This window comes from Hyaena hyaena, unplaced genomic scaffold (genome assembly GCF_003009895.1).
Source record: "Hyaena hyaena isolate Hyena2069 unplaced genomic scaffold, ASM300989v1 scaffold_54, whole genome shotgun sequence".
NCBI lineage: Eukaryota > Metazoa > Chordata > Mammalia > Carnivora > Hyaenidae > Hyaena > Hyaena hyaena.
Window position 1 is genome coordinate 834,180 of NW_024080685.1, and position 19,909 is coordinate 854,088.

General features: G+C 36.9%; 1 pseudogene; it reads right to left on the reverse strand.

The window, feature by feature from the left end:
- Positions 1–5,874: 5,874 nt before the first annotated feature.
- Positions 5,875–10,967, reverse strand: LOC120231083 (annotated as a pseudogene).
- Positions 10,968–19,909: the final 8,942 nt, after the last annotated feature.

Sequence of the window (19,909 nt, forward strand, 5' to 3'; positions counted from 1 at the left end):
CCAAATGGGAACCTCTGGAACTACTCTTCCCAAGAAAAGTAGTAAAGCTGCATTCCTGGGAAAATTACAGAATTTTTGCTACCATAAAAGACTTGAAAGATGTAGTGCCAATGATTCCTTTCTATTCACATTTATCTACCACCGTTGGCCTAGGAAAAAACAGAAAATCTTGGAGAATAACAGTGGATTACTGTAAATATAATCAGATAGTGACTTTAGTAGCAGCAGCTATCCCTAATATATTTTCTTGAATAAAGCAAATCAATAAACCTCTAGCAGTTAGAATATGGCTACTAATTGGGCACTTTTTTTTTCCTATCTCAATAAGAAGAGATCTTCAGAAGGTGCTTGTTTTTTACCTTGTAGGAACACAAATCTATTTTCATTGATTTATTTTAGCTCTCCAGCTCTGGTTTAGAATCCATTCTGCAGACACCTTTACCATTTTACCATCTCATAATCCTATATAACATCACACTGGCCAACGACTTTAATGTGATGATGTGCTCAATGGACTTAGTGACTAGATTTCAGAGAATGTAAGATGAACTCCAATGAAAATCCAGGTAACTATGACCTCACTGAAACTTTTGGGGATTAGCCAGTCTTGAACATCTTAAGATATTTCTCCAGTACAATGGAAAAGTTCTGCACCTTTTACCCATATCAGTAACAGAGAGATACAGTACTTCATGAGCCTCTGGATTTTTTAAAGTAGCATGTACTACATTTGGATATGCTACTCCAAAATTAAATCTCTTTAATTACAGTTACCAACTTTGAAAGGTCGTCAGAAGCACTAGAACTTTCTAGCTGGTCTAGTCTGGAGTATGACCAATGATTAAGAGTCTATAACAGATCAAGATGCTATTTGGAGCCTGTGGCAAGCCCCAGTAGCAGAATCACAATTTAGGTCCCCAAAGATTTGGATCTATGCCATATAATTAACTATTTGCAAACAAACCCTGAGTTGCTCTGTGAGCCTCGGTAGAGACTTAACACCTTACCATGAGAATTTAAGGCCTTGAGGTCTTGGGTGACCATCACAAACTGGATTTTATGTAACCTAATAAGCTATAGAGGTGAATACAACCAGAATCACTCCAAAATCAACTGGAGCTGACATATGGAAGATTGGAATAAAGCTAGTCCTGAAGCTACCAGTATGTTTCATGACGAAGTAGGTGGTTTGCATTACCAAGTACCTACTTTTTCTATATTGCTACCATTCTGTCAACCCACATTTGTAACTACATGGGAAATTCTCTATTACTAGTTGACTTAGGAAGAAAAGATTCAAGCCTGGTTTGCAGACAGTTCTGGAAAATGGCCCTGCCAGAAGTAGAATGCTGTAACATTACAGTCACTCAGAAGTGACTGAAATACACTCCTGTGTATTTCACAGAATACACAGGAATAGAAAGTCCTCCAAGGGGGAAGAACTCTGATCAGTGTATCCCATTTTCTGATTTACTTGCTTTGTACAAGCAATGTCCTATGCCTATTTATGGCCAATGGTTAATAGTAGGACTTGACAGACAGGGACATAGGAACAAGACTGAAAGATTGAGGGATAAGTAAATTTGGAGAAGTGATATGCAGATTGAACTCCTGTGGTAACATGTGGGAATACTTTTATCTCAGGTAAATGCCAACAACAATAAAAACAAAAGAGACCATCTCTACAAGGGAGGTTTATGAATTAGGTAACCAGTATGACCTCCTTTGTGGATACCAGTTAGTTATCATCTTTCTCCAGTTAGGCAGTACTTGTTAAATGTTTTCCTGAACAAAAATTATCATGATGGCAGAGAGTGAATTTGTTTATGATCTCAAACATGGACTTCTCTGCTGCAAGACTGATCTGTCTGTTGCTAAAGTTGAGAGCCCAACCCTCCAGCAGTAGAAAGCCAATGCTGAACACTTGAAACATCATCTACCAGGGGGACCAATCATCTTCATCTGGTGTCAGGTTAATTTTTTTAGACTTCTTTCATCATGGGGATAGCATTGATTTGTCCTCATAGAATGGATCACTATTGTGCAGCTATATTTGTCTTTCTTGTCTGCCATACTTTTTCTAGCAATGTTACTTATAAAATGTCAGAATGCCTTGGGGTGCCTGAGTGGCTCAGCTGGTACAGCATCCAACTTCAGGTCAGTCATGATCTCAAGGTTCATGAGTTCAAGCCCCACATCAGGCTCTGTGTGGACAGTTCAGAGTCTGGAGCCTGCTTCTAATTCTGTGTTTCCTTCTCTCTCTGTCCTCCCCTGCTCATACTCTGTCTTTCTCTTTCTTTCATAAATAACCAAACAAACATACATACATTAAAAAAAAAATTAAATATCAGAATGCCTTATTCAACATTAGGGAACCTCATACAACACTGAATCTGAACAAAGAATGAATCTTGCTGTAAATGAACTAAGACAAAGAATAACTACTATGTGATCACTGGCTTTACATGGCTTATAAACCTGTGTGATTACTGAACGATAAAGCAATGACTATAGAATGGTGGAAAGGCATATTGAAGAACTCATTTATGATGCGTGGAACAAGCTAGGAAACACTGTCTTTCAAGATTCAAATATGGCTTCTTCTAGTAACAGAACACATAGGTCTGAGAACAAAGGGGTGGCAGTGGAATGGCATAAGTAACTATTAGACCTTATGCCTGGAGGGACTATATAATTCATTGTCCAGATGTAGACACTTTTAAGAATGAAATAGATCATTGAACAATTAAGATTACATAATATTTAAAACATGTATTAACAGACAAATTAGTTTTATTATATTGATGGACTGTTCAAAGGCCATTTTCAAAACCAAATCTGGATACAATAAACTAAAAACAAGCTGCTCAATACTGATTATCAGTATATTAAAAATAACAATCAATAATTATTCTAGACATATTTATGCATTTTAATCTGTTTATTGACCACATCTGTGTCTCATACCATGTATATATTTTTTTACTCTGAAGAATATATTTCCAGCTTCACTGAAATATAATTGACATACAACACTGTGTTAAGTTTAAGGTATAAAACATGATGATTTGATACGCGTATATACAGATTCTCCTCAACTTATGATGGGGTTACGTCCAGATAAATCCACCCTTATTGAAAACAAGGTTGAAAATATTGTAAGTCGAATATGTATTTAATACACCTACCAAACACCATTACTTAACCTCACCTGCCTTAAACGTGTTCAGAACATTTAGTATAAGCCTACAGTTTGGCAAAATCATCTAACATAAAGCTTATTTTATAATAATGTGTTAAATATCTCATGTAATTTACTGAACACTGTACTAAAAGTGGAAAGCAGAAATGGCTGTACTGGCACAGAATGATTGTAAGTGTATTGGTTGTTTACCCACATGATCACGTGGTTTGCAGGAACTTTGGCACACTGTCACTGCCAGCATCATGATAAAGTATTGTACTGTATACACTAACCTGGGGGAAAAAATCAAAATTCAAAATTTGAAGTATGCCTCTACTGAATGTGTATTGCTTTCATACCATCATAAAGTCAAGGTATAATATCAAAAGTATAAGTTGGGGACTGTCTGTATTGCAAAATGATTACCACAGTAAAGTTTACTAATACCTCTATCGCCTCACATTATTACTTTTTTCTTTTTTTGTAGCGATGTCACTTAAAATCTACTTTCTTTAGGGGCACCTGAGTGGCTCAGTCAGTTATGCATTTGACTCTTGATCTCAGCTCAGGTCTTGATCTCAGTATTGTGAGTACAGACTCTGCCTTGGGTGTGAAGCCAACTTAAAAAATAAAAACCTACTCTCTTTAGTAACTTTCAAATATACAATACATTATTCTTAATTATAGTCACATGCTGTACATTTTATCACCAAAACTTACTCCTCTTACAATTGGGAAGTTGTATCCTTTGACCAACATCTCCCCATTTTCCCCCACCCTTATCTCCTATGAAGAATATATTTTAATATGGTATTAATGTTTGTAATTTTTAATAAAAATATCTCTAAACTTCTTTAGCATTGTATTTTAATATTTTAACAGTGTAGTTAATAAATTTAAAATTGTTGATGCTCTCAATTGACCATCCTCTGTTGACCTCAATATTTTTATTTGGGAGCATACTGTCTCTATAGGTTAATATAGGTACCTGGCAAACTCAGAGCAAATTATTCCAAATGGAGTATATTCTCAAGTTAGATTTTGTTTTATTAAATATGTAAATATTTCAGCCCAAATGTTTTCAGTTACTATCTTTTTTTTTGCTTTCACTCATAGTATCTTTACCAATATTTTATGATAAAACTTATCAACTATATTTTCTCTATTTTAATTATTCTTTGAATGTTATATCAAATTTAGATGTTATACAATAATATGCAACTTCCCTATTTCATTCCATTAGTGTAAAGAATATAAATTTATTCAAGTAAAAATAAAGGCTCCACAAAACAATCTTTTCAGAAATCAAGAGTACTTGTTTCCTATTGCCATTGGAATAAATTACCACAAATCCAGTAATATGGTCCTGACTGCATGATTTGGGAAGTATTTCCTCCTCATCAATTTTCTGAAAGAGTTTGTGTAGAATTGGTATTATTTCTTGCTTAATTGTTTGGTAGAATTTGCCAATGAAGCTATGTGGGCCTAGTGTTTTCTTTGTGAGAAGGTTTTTAACTAGAAATTCAAATCCTTTAATAGCTACAGAATTCTTTAGGTTATCTATTTCTTCTTGAAGGAGTTGTGTGTAGTTTGTGTATTTCAAGGAATTTGTCCATTTTATGTCATTCTTTAACTCTGATAATATTATTCATTCTGAAATCTATTTTATCTGGTATTTATATGACCACTTCAGCTTTCTTTTGGTTAGTGTTAGCATGGATGTGTGAGTTTTTTTCCCACTCTTTTACTTTTAACCTATATGTTAAGATGGTTGGGTCTTGTGTTTTATTAAATTTTACAATCTCTCATTTTTACTAAAAAACATTTTTTTATAATGTTTATTTTTGAGAGACAGAGCGTGAGCAGAGGAGGGGCAGAAAGAGAGGGAGACACAGAATCCTGAGCAGGCTCCAGGCTCTGAGCTATCAGCACAGAGCCTGACACGGGGCTCAAACTCACAAACTGTGAAATCATGCCCTTAGCTGAAGTCAGATGTTTAACTGATTGTGCCACCCAGGTGCCTCGACAATCTCTTATTTTTAAATGAGAGTGTTTAGGCCATTTATATATAATGTGATTATTGACATCTTTGGATTGATATTGTCTTGCTATTTTTTCTATTTGTCCCATCTGTTCTTTGTTCCCATTTTCTTCTTTTTCTGCTTTCTTTTAGAGCAATTGTACAATTTTTACTCCATTTTATTAACTTCATTAGCTAATTAGCTAGAACTCCTTATTATTCACAATAAAGATATATAGAGTTTCAGTTGTTTATTTAAAGTTTATATTACATGCCTTTAACTTATCACATTCAACTTTCAAATGATATTGTATTTTTTAATGTGTAGTGTAAAAACCTTGCAACAGTATAATTCTGTTTTCCCTTCCTGGCCTTCTTACAATTGTTGCCTTATATTTTACTTCTATGTATTTTACAAATTCCACAATACATTATTTTTTGTTTGTTTCTTTAAGGAGTCAGTTATATTTTGAAGATATTTAAATAAGAAAAAATCTTTTATTTTCTTTTTTCTAGCTTTATTGAGACAGGATTGACAAAAATTTAATATGTTTAAGGTGTACAATGAATTTTTCATAGTTCTAAGTCTATGAATCCTCTCATGAAAAATCTGCAGTCACCACAGGTAAGGCTACTGCAGAATCTTCACTCCTACTTTCCAGTCTGTAGCTCACTTTTTCCCAGCACCAACATTGGCTTTTGCAGTCTCCCTGACTTTCCTCATTCTGTTCTTGCATTCCTTTTGCTGTTTTCTTGAGGTCTTTTTCCTTCTCATAAGGCCATGTCTTCCAAGTCAACGTTAAAGTTCATTTTTCTTTATATAATCCATGGAATCCTAAATCATGCAAAAGCCAGTAGTCTTGCCACCACCAAAATGGGCTCCGAATCCAAATCCAAAGATAAGATCTGTGTGGTCTTGTACATTTTGGCTAGTTTCTCCCAAATTTCTGTCTTAGGCACTTGACAGTTGCCTTTCCATGGTGAAGAACATCAATGACCATTTGTTTCCACTGAAGCAACAAATTGTGGTCACAGACTTTCTGGTTGGAATGGTTGCTGTGTTGTTCACAATGGTAGCAGAGCTTCAAGCAACCAGGAAGGAAAAGACACAATATGTTTTGATAATGTTTACATTGTAAAATGATTACCACAATCAAGCTCTAATTAACATATTCAATACTTCACATAATTATCTTTTTGTGTGTGGTGAGAACACTTAAGAACTACTCTATTAGCCAATTTCAAGTATGTAATAACATTATTATTAACTCTAGTCACCATGCTAAACATTAGGTCTCCAGAATGTACTCATCTTATAACTGAAAGTTTGTACCCTCTGACAAACATCTCCATTTTCCCTCAACCCCCAGCCTCTAGTAACCACTATTCTACTCTCTGTTATTATGAATTCACACTTTTTTTTTGGATTCCTTATATAAGTGAGATCATACAGTATTTGTCTTTCTGTGTTTGGCTTATTTCATTTAGCATAATGTCCTCCAGGTTCATCCGTGTTGCAATGCAGGGTTTCCTTCTTTTTTTAAGGCTAAATAATATTCCATTGTGTATGCAGTGTGTGTGTGTGGGTGTGTGTGTGTGTGTGTGTGTGTATGTGTTAGTCGTTTAGGCTATTTTCATATCTTGGTTGTGGTGATTCATGTTGCAATGAATATGGAAGTGCAAATATCTCCAAGATAGTGATTTTATTTCAATATATAACCAGAAATGGGATATCTAGATCATATAGTAGTTCTATTTTTATGGAATCTCCATACTGTTTTGAAAATGGCTGTATCAGTTTGCGTTCTGACCAACAGTATACAAGGATTTTTTTTTTTTTGCCACATCCACTCTAAAATTATACATCTTTCTACTTTTTGATAGTAGTAGTCAAGTATGAGATGATCATTGTGATTTTGATTTCCATTTCCCCAATGGCTAGTGGCAATGAGTACTTTCACATATACATGCTGACCATTTATATATTTCCTTTTTAAAAAATGTTCAGATCCTTTGCCCATTTTTTGATTGGGTTATTTGGGTTTTTTGCTATCAAGTTGTGTGAGTTCCTTATATATTTTATTTTTTATACATTTATTTATTTTTAAGAGACAGAGTGAGACAGGGTGCAAGAGGAGGAGGGGCAGAGAGAGAAGGAGAAACAGAATCTGAAGCAGACTCCAGGCTCTGAGCAAATGTTCAGCACAGAGCCTGATGCAGAGCTTGAACCCATGAACCATGAGACCATGACCTGAGCTAAAGTCAGAACCTTAACCGACTGAGCCACCCAGGGGCCCCTATATTCTAGATATTAACCTCATATCAGATATATGGGATGCAAATATTTCCCCCCAATCCATAGGTTGCCTTTTTATTTTATTGATTTTCTTTGTGTGAAGAAACTTTTTAGTTTGATATAATCGTATTTGTTTATTTTTGTTTCTGTTCCCCTTAATTTGGTGTCAAATTAAAAAAAAAAAAACAGCCAACACCAATGTCAAGGAGTTTCTCTCACTTTTATTTTAAAATTTTACAGTTTCTAGGGGCGCCTGGGTGGCTTAGTCGGTTAAGCGTCCGACTTTCGCTTGGGTCATGATCTCACAGTTCGTGGGTTTGAGCCCCGCGTCGGGCTCTGTGCTGACTGCCAGCTCAGAGCCTGGAGCCTGTTTCAGAGTCTGTGACTCCCTCTCTCTCTGACCCTCCCCTGCTCACACTGTCTCTCTCTCTCTCCTAGAAATAAATAAAACATTTTAAAAAAACTTTTTTTAAATTTTACAGTTTCTAACCTTACATTGAAGTCTTTAACACTTTTTGAGTTTTTTAAAGTTTATTTCTTTATTGAGAGAGAGAGAGAGAGAGAATGTGCATGCAAGTGAGGGAGGAACAGAGAGAGGGGGAGAGAGAGAATCTCAAGCAGTGATTCTGTGCTGTCAGCATTGAGCCTGATGTGGAGCTTGAACCCATGAACTGTGATATCCTGACCTCAGGGAAATCAAGAGTCGGATGCTTAACTGATAGAATCACCCAAAAAATCACTGAGGTTTTTAGTTTAGTTTAGTTTAGTTTAGTTTAGTTTAGTTTGAATGATGCAAGAGTTCAATTTTATTCTTTGAATGTAGATATCTGGTTTTCCCATCTCCGTTTATTGAAGAGACTATTCTTTGCCAATTGTGTATTCTTGGTGACTCTATAGAAGATTATTTGACCATATATATGAGGGTTTATTTATGGGTGCCTGATCTTAGAGGAATGAATTTCAGCTTTTCACCGATAGGTATGGTGTTAGTTGTGGGCTTGTTATATATGACCTTTATTATGTTCAGGAATGTTCATTCTATACCTAATCTCACTTGATCATGGTGTATGATCTTTTAATATTTTGTTGAATTCATTTGCTATCATTTTGTTGAGAATTTTTGTATCTAAATTCATCAGGGATATTGACCTTCAGTTTTCTTGTAGTGTTGTTATCTGGCTCTGGTATCAGAGTAATGTTGACCTTGTTAACATGAGTTTGTGAGTGTTACCTCATCTTCAAGTTTGGTAGAAATCCCTGGTGAAACCATCTGGTCCCTGGCTTTTCTTTGCTGGGTAATTTTTAATTATTTATTCAATCTCCTTACTAGTAATTTGTCTGTTAAGATTTTCTATTTCTTCATGAATCAGCCTTCATAGGTTGTTTATTTCTAGGAATTTATCCCTTTCTTCTAGGTTACCCAATTTGTGGCTATGTAATTATTAAATATAAATGATATATAATTACTAATAATAGTTTCTTGTGATCCTTAGTATTTCTGGATTATCAGTTATAGTGTCTTTTCTTTCATATATGATTTTACTTATTTGAGTCTTCTCTCTATCTTAGTCTAGTTAGAGGATTGTCAATTTTGTTTATCTTTTCAAAAACCAGCTCTTATTTTTCTGTTGATATTTTGTATTGTTTTATTGCTCTGTATTTTATTTATTTCTGCTCTGATCTTTGTTATTTCCTTCTTTTGGCTAACTTTGGGCTTATTTTTCAAGTTCCTTGAGTAAGGTTATTACTTAGTGATCTTTCTTTTTTGTCTTAATGTAGACATTTGTCACTATAAACTTCCCTCTTACAAGTGTTTTAGCTGCATACCAAAAGTTTTGCTATGCTGTATTTCCATTTTCCCTTGTTTTAAGATCTTTTAAATTTCTCTTTTGATTTCATTTTTGAGCCATTGGTTCTTCAGGAGTGTATTGTTTACTTTCCATGTTTGTTAATTTTCCAGTTTTCTCCTGTTACTGATTTCTTGCTTCATAGCATTGTGGACAAAAAGAAGCTTGTTATGATTTCAGTCTTCTTAAGTGTGTTAAGACTTGTTTTGTGACTTAACAATTGAGACCTGGAGAATGTTCCATGTGTGCTTGAGAAAATGTGTATTCTGCTGTGATTGGACACAAAGTTCTGTATGTCTATTAGGCCTATTAGTTCTAAAGTGTAGCTCAAGTCTAATGTCTCTTTGTTGATTTTCTGTCAAGATGGTCCTTTCATTGTTGAAAATGGGGGATTGAGTCCACTACTATTTTGTATTGTAGTCTATTTCTCACTTCATATCTATTAATGTTTGCTTTATACATTTGGTTGCTTCTATGTTGGGTACAGGGCAAGTATGAGGTTGGAGAGAGGATGGCAACAGTTTCTTTGTGGGAGGGAGGTATAGCAGCATCTCTCTTTCTGGGGTTCCCTGGCTGCCATGGCTGTTGGTCACTCCAGTGGAAAAGATTTGAGTATTCTATGTGGACCAGGATGTTGGAGTCTGCTGATCCTCTGCTATAAAAGCTGCAGAGTCCGCAGTTGTTGCAAGGGTATTGAGATAATCAGTAGCAAAGTCTCCCAGGGTTCTCCACAGAGCTGGCCATTAGGGATCACAGTGGCACCTGTCACTGTCAGGTTGATACTGATAGCCCCCATCCTTCTTCTCTGTTCCTAGCCACCTCCAGATGTCTCAGCTGTGCCAGTCTCTCTAGTGATCCTCTTGTACAGTTACTCCATTTTCTTTCTTTTTTTTTTTTTTTGTCCACTACGTTGCTATAGGTTTTTAATTTGACTCTGAAGTCTCCTATGGCTATTTTCTTTTTTTTCCCCCTTAAATAGTTTATTGTCAAGTTGGTTTCCATATAACACCCATGCTCATCCCAACAAGTGCCCTCCTCCATGTCCATCACCCCCCTTCCACTCTCCCTCACCCCCATTAGCCCTCAGTTTGTTCTCAGCATTCAAGAGTCTCTCATGGTTTGCCTCCCTCCCTCTCCCCAACTATTTTTCCCCTTCTCCTCCCCCATGGTCCTCCATTAAGTTCCTCATAATCCACCTATATGTGCAAACATATGGTATCTGTCCTTCTCTGCCTGACTTATTTCCCTCAGCATAACACCCTCAAGGTCCATTCATGTTGCTACACATGGCCGGATTTCATTCTTTCTCATTGCCATGTAGTATTCCGTTGTATAAATAAACCACATCTTCTTGATCCATTGTCAGTTGATGGACACTTAGGCTTTTTCCATAGTATCCTAGGGCTATTTTCATTCCTGGATTACTATTTAATTGTTGCTTTATGTAGGGAGATAAAGACTGGTATCTTCTACTCCATCATCTTGCTAACATCACTCTCCAAGAAAAAGTCTTTATATTTACCCATGTGGTTACCGTTTGTGGTGCTCTTCATGCCTTTTTGTGGATTTACGTTCCATTTGGCATTGTTTTCCTTTTTCTTGAAGGACTTTCTTTACCATTCCTTATAATGCCTTATAGTGCCGGTGCTTAATTCTTTCAACTTTCTTTTATGTCTGAAAAAGTCATTATTTCATTTTTGTTTTTGAAAAATATTTTCACAGGGTAAAGAATTCTAGTTTGATTTTTTTTTCTTTCAATACTTTTAGGATGTTGTACCACTATCTTCTAGCTTGAATTACTTCTGATAAGAAATTTACTCTCATCTTTATCTTTGGTCCCCTTTGTATCATGTCTTTTTCCTCTAGCAGTTTTTAAGATTTGCTTCTTGTTACTAGGTCTCAGAAAATTGTGCTGCTAAACTCTGTTAGATAGGACCAGACAACATTTAGTCTATGATGAAATCTTACCAATCACTGAGGCAAGAATCTTCTCAGTATCCTATCTGATGTATTTTAAAATATAAAGCTTTCCACTTTGGCTCTTGGGAACTTGCAATATCTTAGTCTATGCGTGAGCTATGAATACTGCTTCCTCTAATCCTTTTGGGTGGTTCTTCCTGGAGCTTCAGATAGTTTCTCCACATTCATGTGCTAATGAATACTTAACTGAATATTCAGGAGGCACTCTCTGCAGATCCCTAGAATTCCTTCTCCCTGCTTTCTCTTCTTTCCTATACTATTCCTGCCACTTCTAGCTTGCTTGGCTTCCTCAGACTCCCAGCTCCTTTTCCTCAACCCAGGCTTAATCTTCTTGCAATGCAGCCTGCAAACTTTCTCTAGGCAGCAAGCTAGGGATGGTATAGCTTACCTTATTTGTTCTTATTTGACAGGGGACAAATGTCCTCTATTGATTGATAGCCAATATCTTCAAAACCATTGTCTTACACGTTATCTATTTTTTCTAGTTATTTCAAGCAGAAGGGTAAATCTAAACCTGGTTATTCATCTGGACTAGAAGTAAAAGTTCACAGTGACTTTTTAATTTTTTTTTAATGTTTATTTATTTTTGAGGGAGGCAGACAGAGTGTGAGCAGGGGAGGGGCAGTGAGAGAGGAGACACAGAATTCAAAACAGGCCCCAGGCTCCCAGCTCATGGCAGAGAGCCCAACACAAGAGCTCCAACCCAAGGACCGTGAGATCATGACCAGAGCCAAAGTTGGAAGCTTAACCAAGTGAGCCACCCAGGTGTCCCCACAGTGACTTTTTTAAAAAGTGCAAATCTTTTCATATTTTGCTACTCATAAAACCAGTCAATGGCTTCTCACTGTTCTTAGGATAAAGTCCATAAACCTCAACAAGGTTTTCAAATTCTGGCTGCTTCTTCGTTATCTTGTGCCCTTACTCTCCTCTTACTCTTTGTTTCAGTTGCTCAAACTCAACGGACACTTTACCTCTTCTCCCCTGGCCTTTACCCCATGCTTTGTGTGCTCCCTTAACCTGGCTCACTCATACCTATAAATTGGTTTGTCTTGAATGCCATTTTTTTTCCAGGAAAACTGTCTTTGGCTTCTCTCAATAAGTTATGTTTTAATGATTGTCTTCATAGGCTTAGAGATCTACATTAAGGAGGCACTCTCTAATATATCAGGGAATTATGTTATATAATTTCTGAGTGTGTTTACAGCTGTAAATTTCCAAGATTTGATAAAGTATACATTCTTTAAAAACAGATGCATAATTTTGAAATTATAGTATTTTATTAAATTTGATTTTAGAAGTGTTCAATGGGATCTGGTAGCACTTAACTTCTCAGGAAGGCTTCTTTGAATGAGGTTAAACATTGCCATACCTATTGTACTTCACCTACAATTTATTATTATTTCAAACTCAATATGTTGATTAAGTACTCAGGATTTTCAGCATCAAAGAGTCAGTATAAAATCAATCTCATTCCTAAAGAAAGTCAGGATTTACTTAGTAAAATAAGCTTATATTCAGGAAACAACAAGGAATTGGCCAAATAATTATAAGATAATAATTAAATGCATATTAAGTTGTATATTCTATAAGTCTTATCCTTGCTACTTTAAGAGTGGGAAAGTTTAGAGCAGATTAGGTGGAGACATCAGCCACTCAAATTTAAGCTAAAGAAGGGACTCCAGAGGCAGTAAATATCAAGTAAATTAGCTAATTATCTGAAACAGATGGAAGAAAAATAAGACAAAAATAAGTATAAAGCATTGCCCAAGAAAAAAGTTGATAAAACTGAATGTGTTATCAAATGCAAGAAATACATGTTAGCCCAAAAGCTAGAAGACAAATCAGAGGTCATAACTCATGTCAACACAAGAATACATGGGAGAAAGAAGCAAGATGGCAATAAAGCCGGAGGACTTAGCACTCCAGATGTGAAAAGTGTTATATTACCTGAAGCTCCCTATTAGTTACCAGAGAAGCTTCTCTGTTACTAAAGCTTAATTGTTATTGAGTGTGGATCAGATACTGAACATGTGAAGGACCTGAATTAAAGGAAACTAGTTGGAGAGATTTTTCTTCTGCCTCCTGCATAAACACCCAGGATTTCCTTCTCAAGGAAGGGAAGATTTTCCTAGGGTTTTCCCAAGAAGGTCTCAAATCTCTTTGGTAGGGTGCTGTGTTCCACCTCTGTGTCTTAAATCAGTTGTTTATGGCCATGGCCCCAGGTATTTGTCTATTCTGATTTGTTCACCATAATTATTTTGTACACAACTCCCTGGTTCCTGATCTGCACCCATTCATTCCATAGTCCATCTAGCCTCTGACTGTGGCTCCATTCCCAGATTATAGTTCTGCTTCTGTCCTTTGAACTAGACTTTGGTATTTGGTTTCCTCTTTCTGATTCTTGGCTTGCTCTCAAAATTATGTTCAAATGATCATGCCCACTTCAAATGACTTCACTTTCATTATTCTATGGGGGCTTAACCCCTGTTTCTGTAGGATACATAACTGCCATTTCAGGTCATGCAACAATGACTCAACCAAAACCACTGGGCCTTATATAACAGAGTCACATCAGTGGTTCTTCATATGTGTTTTTCTTTACTAAGTTACTGTCTCCATCAGATGAAGTGCCAAGGCTAGCTATAATAATGGCAAAGTCCAGATCATTCCTTCCTGTGTATTTTGGCTCCTTGTCTCTGGCAGTTGGGTAAGTTGCAAAGCGTTGGATTCAGAGTGGAGTTCTAGTGTCAACTGTATACAGATTAGTGAAAATGAATTTTGGATGCAAGAATAATAAAAGTGGAAGTAGAAGGCCCCTACTTTATGGTCAGAAATCTAGAAAGTAGTGATGGGTGTTATGTATCTATTATGAAGAGCTACAGAGTCTGCTCTTTGTATTCTTTCTTAGTGTTCAAGAATGTCAACTTAAGCTTTCATTTCTTTAACAGATACTTATTGAATACCTACCATATATGTATTAGCCTCTGGGTTAGAACTTGGGAATGCAACAGTGAGTAAAAACACTCATGGTACCTACTGTTATTCAGCTTATAAGCTAAGTGGGGAAAAAACATTATACATGAATACAAAAATTATTTAATGGAAATTATCAATAAATATGATATAATAATGTAACTATCAACATAATCAAATATAAATAAGATAATAATTAATGGGAAATAATAATTAATTAAAATAATTAATGGAAATAATAAGGGAAAAGTGAAACTATGGTGTTATAGGAAGGAAGTACATGGTAATATAAGAAAGTATAATAGTTCTTTCCTGAGAAATTATGGTTGATCTGAGATGGTAAAGGGAAATAGGAGCTAACTAGTAAAGAAGAGATAAAGTATATCTATCCTAATTCCTTCTGATTAAAGGAATCATTGTGGCTTCAAGTAGTTGAAAGATAGCAATTGCTGCCATTGTGTCTGAAAGCTATGAATAGTATGTTGCCATATGAGTCTAGGAAACAGGTAAAGGCCAATCGCAGAGGGCCATTGTAAGGCTTTCTGTCTTTACCCAAAGAACAATGGGATGCCACTGAACTGTATTAAGCAAGAAAGTGCTGTGATACGTGTTTTGAAAAGGTCATCCTAGTTGCTTAGGAGGAAGAGGCCAAAAGATGTAAGGAGACCAGTCAGAATGCTTATTTAATAAATTAAGGCAAGACATGATGCTGGCTTACACTAATATGTTAGTAGTGGAAGTAGCTAGAAGTGGTTAGATTCAAGATATATTTTGAAATCAGAGCAAATAAGATTTCCTGATGAATTGAAGATGAAGGGTGACATTGTCCTCCAATTATTGCCCTCCCTTCCCTGATCACTTTTAGAATATGATCTTATCTCCTAACTCACTAGGAGAATAAGGAAAAACCTCTCTCATTTACCTGCCAAAAACATGCACTTGAGAGGGGCCTAGGGGAACTGATATCTTGAAGGGGTATCCAGATTTCAATTAAAGGGCAGGAACTTATCTGAAGAAGGCATGGAAGGTGTTATGGTGATGATGGTAAAGTAGAGAATGAATGGAAGAAATTCCATTTGCCATATAATGGATGCCTGGGTGGAAAGGTCTGGTGAAATTCTTTGAGGGGGACAGATGACGGGGAGTAGCTGGAGGATTTGACTTAGGTGGTCATAACATAGAAATCGGCAATCGATGGATTGTTGAAAGGTCAGGACAATGCTGGTTGCAGAAACTGAACACGCACATGCTACACAGCCTAAGTAATAGTGGATATGAAAACCACAGAGGACTTGCATCAGGATATGGCCATGACTACTTTGGGTTGTATGGATTTCTTCCAGGGATTGACTGAGACAAAGGTTACGGTGATGCTAGGTATAGAAGAAAACATTGAACATGAAATCCATATTTATTGAAGAAGGGATATATAAAAATTGTTAAAAGCCAATTTCTCTGTTGTAAGATGGATGACATAGTCATATTGCTTATTTGATATGTAGCCTTGGAAGTTTTCTTTCTGTGTCTGGTTGGTCACTCTTTTTAACATCCATCTATGTGGATAGTGAGTAGGAAGGGATGGACTGAGACACTGAAGAATTTGAGGGAAGTTCTAGAAATACAAGACTATTCACTGTATATGGTCTCACTGTACATTGTTAAGTAGTTTATAAAATGAAACATCTTTTCTTTTAAAGTTTATTTGTTTACTTTTGAGAGGCGGAAGGGGAAGAAAGAAGAAGAGAAAGAATCCCAAGCATCAGCGCAGAGCCAGATGCTGAGTTCAAACCTATGAATTTCATGACCTGAGCCAAAATCAACAGTCGGACACTTAATTGACTGAGCCACTCAGGTGCCCCGAGGGGAAACACCTTTTTAATCGGCAAGGCAGCAGGCTCTGAAGCAGGATATGATCAAATGTAAAAAATACTTTGTGTCCCATTGTGGTGGAAGCACTAAGAATTGTACTAAAACTGTATGAAAGGAAAGGGCTAGGTCAAACCCTTTTTAATGAAGTCTGAGGGATTAAGGTGTAGTTCTTCTCACAGCATCCTGAGCCTTCTTTGCTTCTAGATGCAAACCATATAAATAGTGGTTTATATCAGAAAGTTTTGTCAGAAAAAGGATTATCAGACATCCTCATGGGTCATGTTCAGGATCTTGAATGAATTGAGCCAGGTTACATTGTCTGAGCTTCATGTTAGTGCAGGCAACACCCTGATTCTTCAGGCCCATTTCCAGTAATTCTGGAGCTCCTTCAGATGCTGCTTTGTTCAAGTGTTTTCCTTTTCTCACCCACTGATGAAGTTTTTCACTTCTAACTATGGTTGTAGGACCATGCCAGTCTTCGAACAAAGACTCTCAGGCATGAAAAAACTTGTGTATCAATAAATTTATAGATTCCTCTTGCCATATATGAACTTGCTATATACATGATATAGAGTTAGTTTTTCTAAGAAGAATATGACATACTGCACCTGATATATGCCTAGTTATCTTGTTATTTGTGCTATTCTTGTTAAGGACATCAAGCCACAGGAGAGTTTTAAGACCTCTCAAGTAAGTGTATTTAGGCGTTAGAGACAATATTTATAAGAAACATAACCAGTCTCATATATTGTGTAATTAATGATTGCCATTGTTAGCTTTCTCTAGAAATATGTGCACAGGCAGAGTACATCTGAGTCTGAGGGACCCTAATGGCAGGGATTCATTCATGGAGATGATGGAGGGCTCTCTTTATGATGAGAGGAGGAGATGGAAGGCAGGGTATGGCTGAGATAGAAGTGAAGAAGCTATTCCACTCTTGAAATATAATTATCATTTGTAGACCCTAATATCTTTTCCAATTTCTCTAACTTGGCTAGAAAAGATATTATTCCAGATTCTTTTAGGATAATAAAGCCAATTTATTAAATTTGAAAGGAGCTGTGGAAATGAAAATCTGGAAGAAAGGAGTTAGAAACCCAGAAAGATCATCACCATTCAGTACTTTCATCACAGCAGTACAATACCTATCTGGTGGACAAGTTGAAACTTGCAGGGAAAATCAAGAAGCCAAGTTTTTCCAGACACCAAAGTGAAGGTAAGGTCTATGGAAATGGCAGCTTCTGGGAAGTTATTGCCTTCATGTAGCTACTGCTTCCATGGGTCCACAGTCAAGCACCTGGTAGCGGACAAGGAGTCACAGTTGACCAGCAAAACAAGCAGCTGGGAAGATGAGTCAAATACAGAGGAGGACGAGCTGGGAGCTGCTAATACTCTGTGTTTTTTTTGTCACAATGTCTGACTGCAATGCCTAAGGGTAATGACTTCTGTTTCACTTTTGCCTTCCAAACTTCTCATGCAGTTCCTCTTTTGGTCAACTCTAAGTTTGTACTATAGAGGGAAAAGAATTTTGGGAATTGCAGTTTTTGGCATTAACTAAATTCCTGTAACAAAATCTATCACAAACATTCAAACCCAAAGCTCTCAAAGATATACATATTGGAGTTTCCTCAGACATGAGATAGGTAGTAGTGCTAGAGCCACAAAACCAAGGCAGTCATACAAGGCTACATTTTTTTGACATATTTGGATCACAGGGAATCAAAACGCTACCTAAATGTCCCAATGGCTGAAGAGTGTTGCCAAATTCTTAAATTGCTCCAAGTGGGTCTGGAAGACCATTTTCCTGATAATGTTCTCTTGAATGTGGATTAGATTTCATACTCTCTCTGAATTGGTCTAAAGTCTTGGGGATGGACATTCTCATACCAGCACAGATTTATTGTTGTAATAGTTTCTAGCAGAAATTGGGGTTTCTTGGGGGTGCATGGGTGGCTCAGTCAGTTAAGCATCCTACTTTTGATTTTGGCCAGTCATGATCCTAGGGTTGTGGGATTGAGTCCCGGCTTTGGGCTCCATGCTGAGTGTGGAGCCCACTTGAAATTTTCTCTCTCCCTTTCCCTCTCCCTCTCTCTCTCTCTCTCTCTCCTCCAATTCTCTGCTCTGCCCACTCCCCCTGTTATGCTCTCTATCTCTAAAAAAATAATTGGAGTTTCTCACTCTTCTCTTAAAGAGTACAAGGGCCACAGCAAAGAATCAAAGAAGGTTGAGAAATTGTCACAGATATTTCATTTATGGAATTCTAAGGGACATAGACATCTTCTAACAGTGGATTACATTTCTTTTCAACTTTTGAATTTGAGCCACAGATGCAAGGTGGATCATGCAGCCAACTCTTCATTCACAGTTAATATCTACTTCCTATTTTGAGAACACCATTATAGGTCACATCTCTCTCTCTCTCTCTCTCTCTCTCTCTACTACCAATTATCTATCTCCTCAAGAATGAAAGCATCAGGTAATAAAATAGTTGTGCCATGCTAGACTCGATTTAGTTGAAGTTCAGTGTCTAAGTACTCCAGGAGTTCACAGCATTGTGTATCTCTAGCTAGTTGGTAACAATAGCCCTCCAACAGCAAATGCCTATCCAACATATATACCTGGATATATTTTCTCAAAATATTCTAGCTAAATTTGGAGCTCAGTACAAACACAGCTTCTTCTTTTTCCTCTCTTCCATAGTCCTCTTCACTTGTCTCTCTACATTGGAAATTCATCTTTATTCTGAGAAAGAGGTCATGGCTACTAGGAGGTATAAAGTCCTTCATAAAGTCTGATGAAGATTTTGATGAGCTTGGTCAGGTTTTTTTGAAAAAGTAGTACAGGCTATCTTATCCCAAAGTGGTGATACTCTGATACACCATCTGGATCCCTTTTCAATGAAGGACTGAGCCTCACCTACTAAAGAGACTATCTAGAATAGCTTTCAGGGATTGCCTCAGTTACAGAGAGCCACACAGGAAGTCCTATAGCCAGTAGTTGATTGATGTGGGGTATAAAGTCCATGACATCTGAAAGGGCATTCTAGCTCCAAAGGTTCCAAAGGGGTTGGTTGAAGCTGTTGCTTGCCTTCTTCCTCTCCTCACTCCTGCTTCCTTTTCCTCTCTTCCACAAATGTCGATCCCACAAGTATTGCTTTGTCCCATGAATACTCCTCATACACTAAACTCAATCTCAGGGAGGAATCTAACCTGCAACACCTGTTCAGTTGTGAGAGTCTTTCTTGGCTCTGTGCTTGGAAAGGCAGATGACTATTTCTTCTTTCATTCTGTCTCCTCTCAGATACTAATGCTGTGGTGAGGCTATCAATTAAAGGCATAGTGTCACAGTAAAAAAAAAAAAAAAAAAAAAGTGCTATTGGAGTTTAGAAGAAAGAAAGTGATCAGTTGTGATCAATGAGAGCTCAAGCAGTAAAGAAAGACTTAGCAAGGACTACGCTTTTTATCTGATCTTTGGCCCTATTCTCTCTTTCTCTCCTCCAGTCTATCCTCCAGGCTGCAGCCATTTATTTTCAAACGCAAATATGGTCATATTGCCTTTTTTCCTAAAGTCCCAAAAATTGCTTCTCATTATTCTTGGTATAAAGTTGAAATTGTCTTAAAGATTCTGGACCTGGATCCTGCCGCCCTACACCCCACTGAATCTCACTCAGTGTCTCTAAAGTGCCATATTAATGCCCTCCTGGGCCTTTTCACATGTAGCTCTCCTTACCTAGACCACCC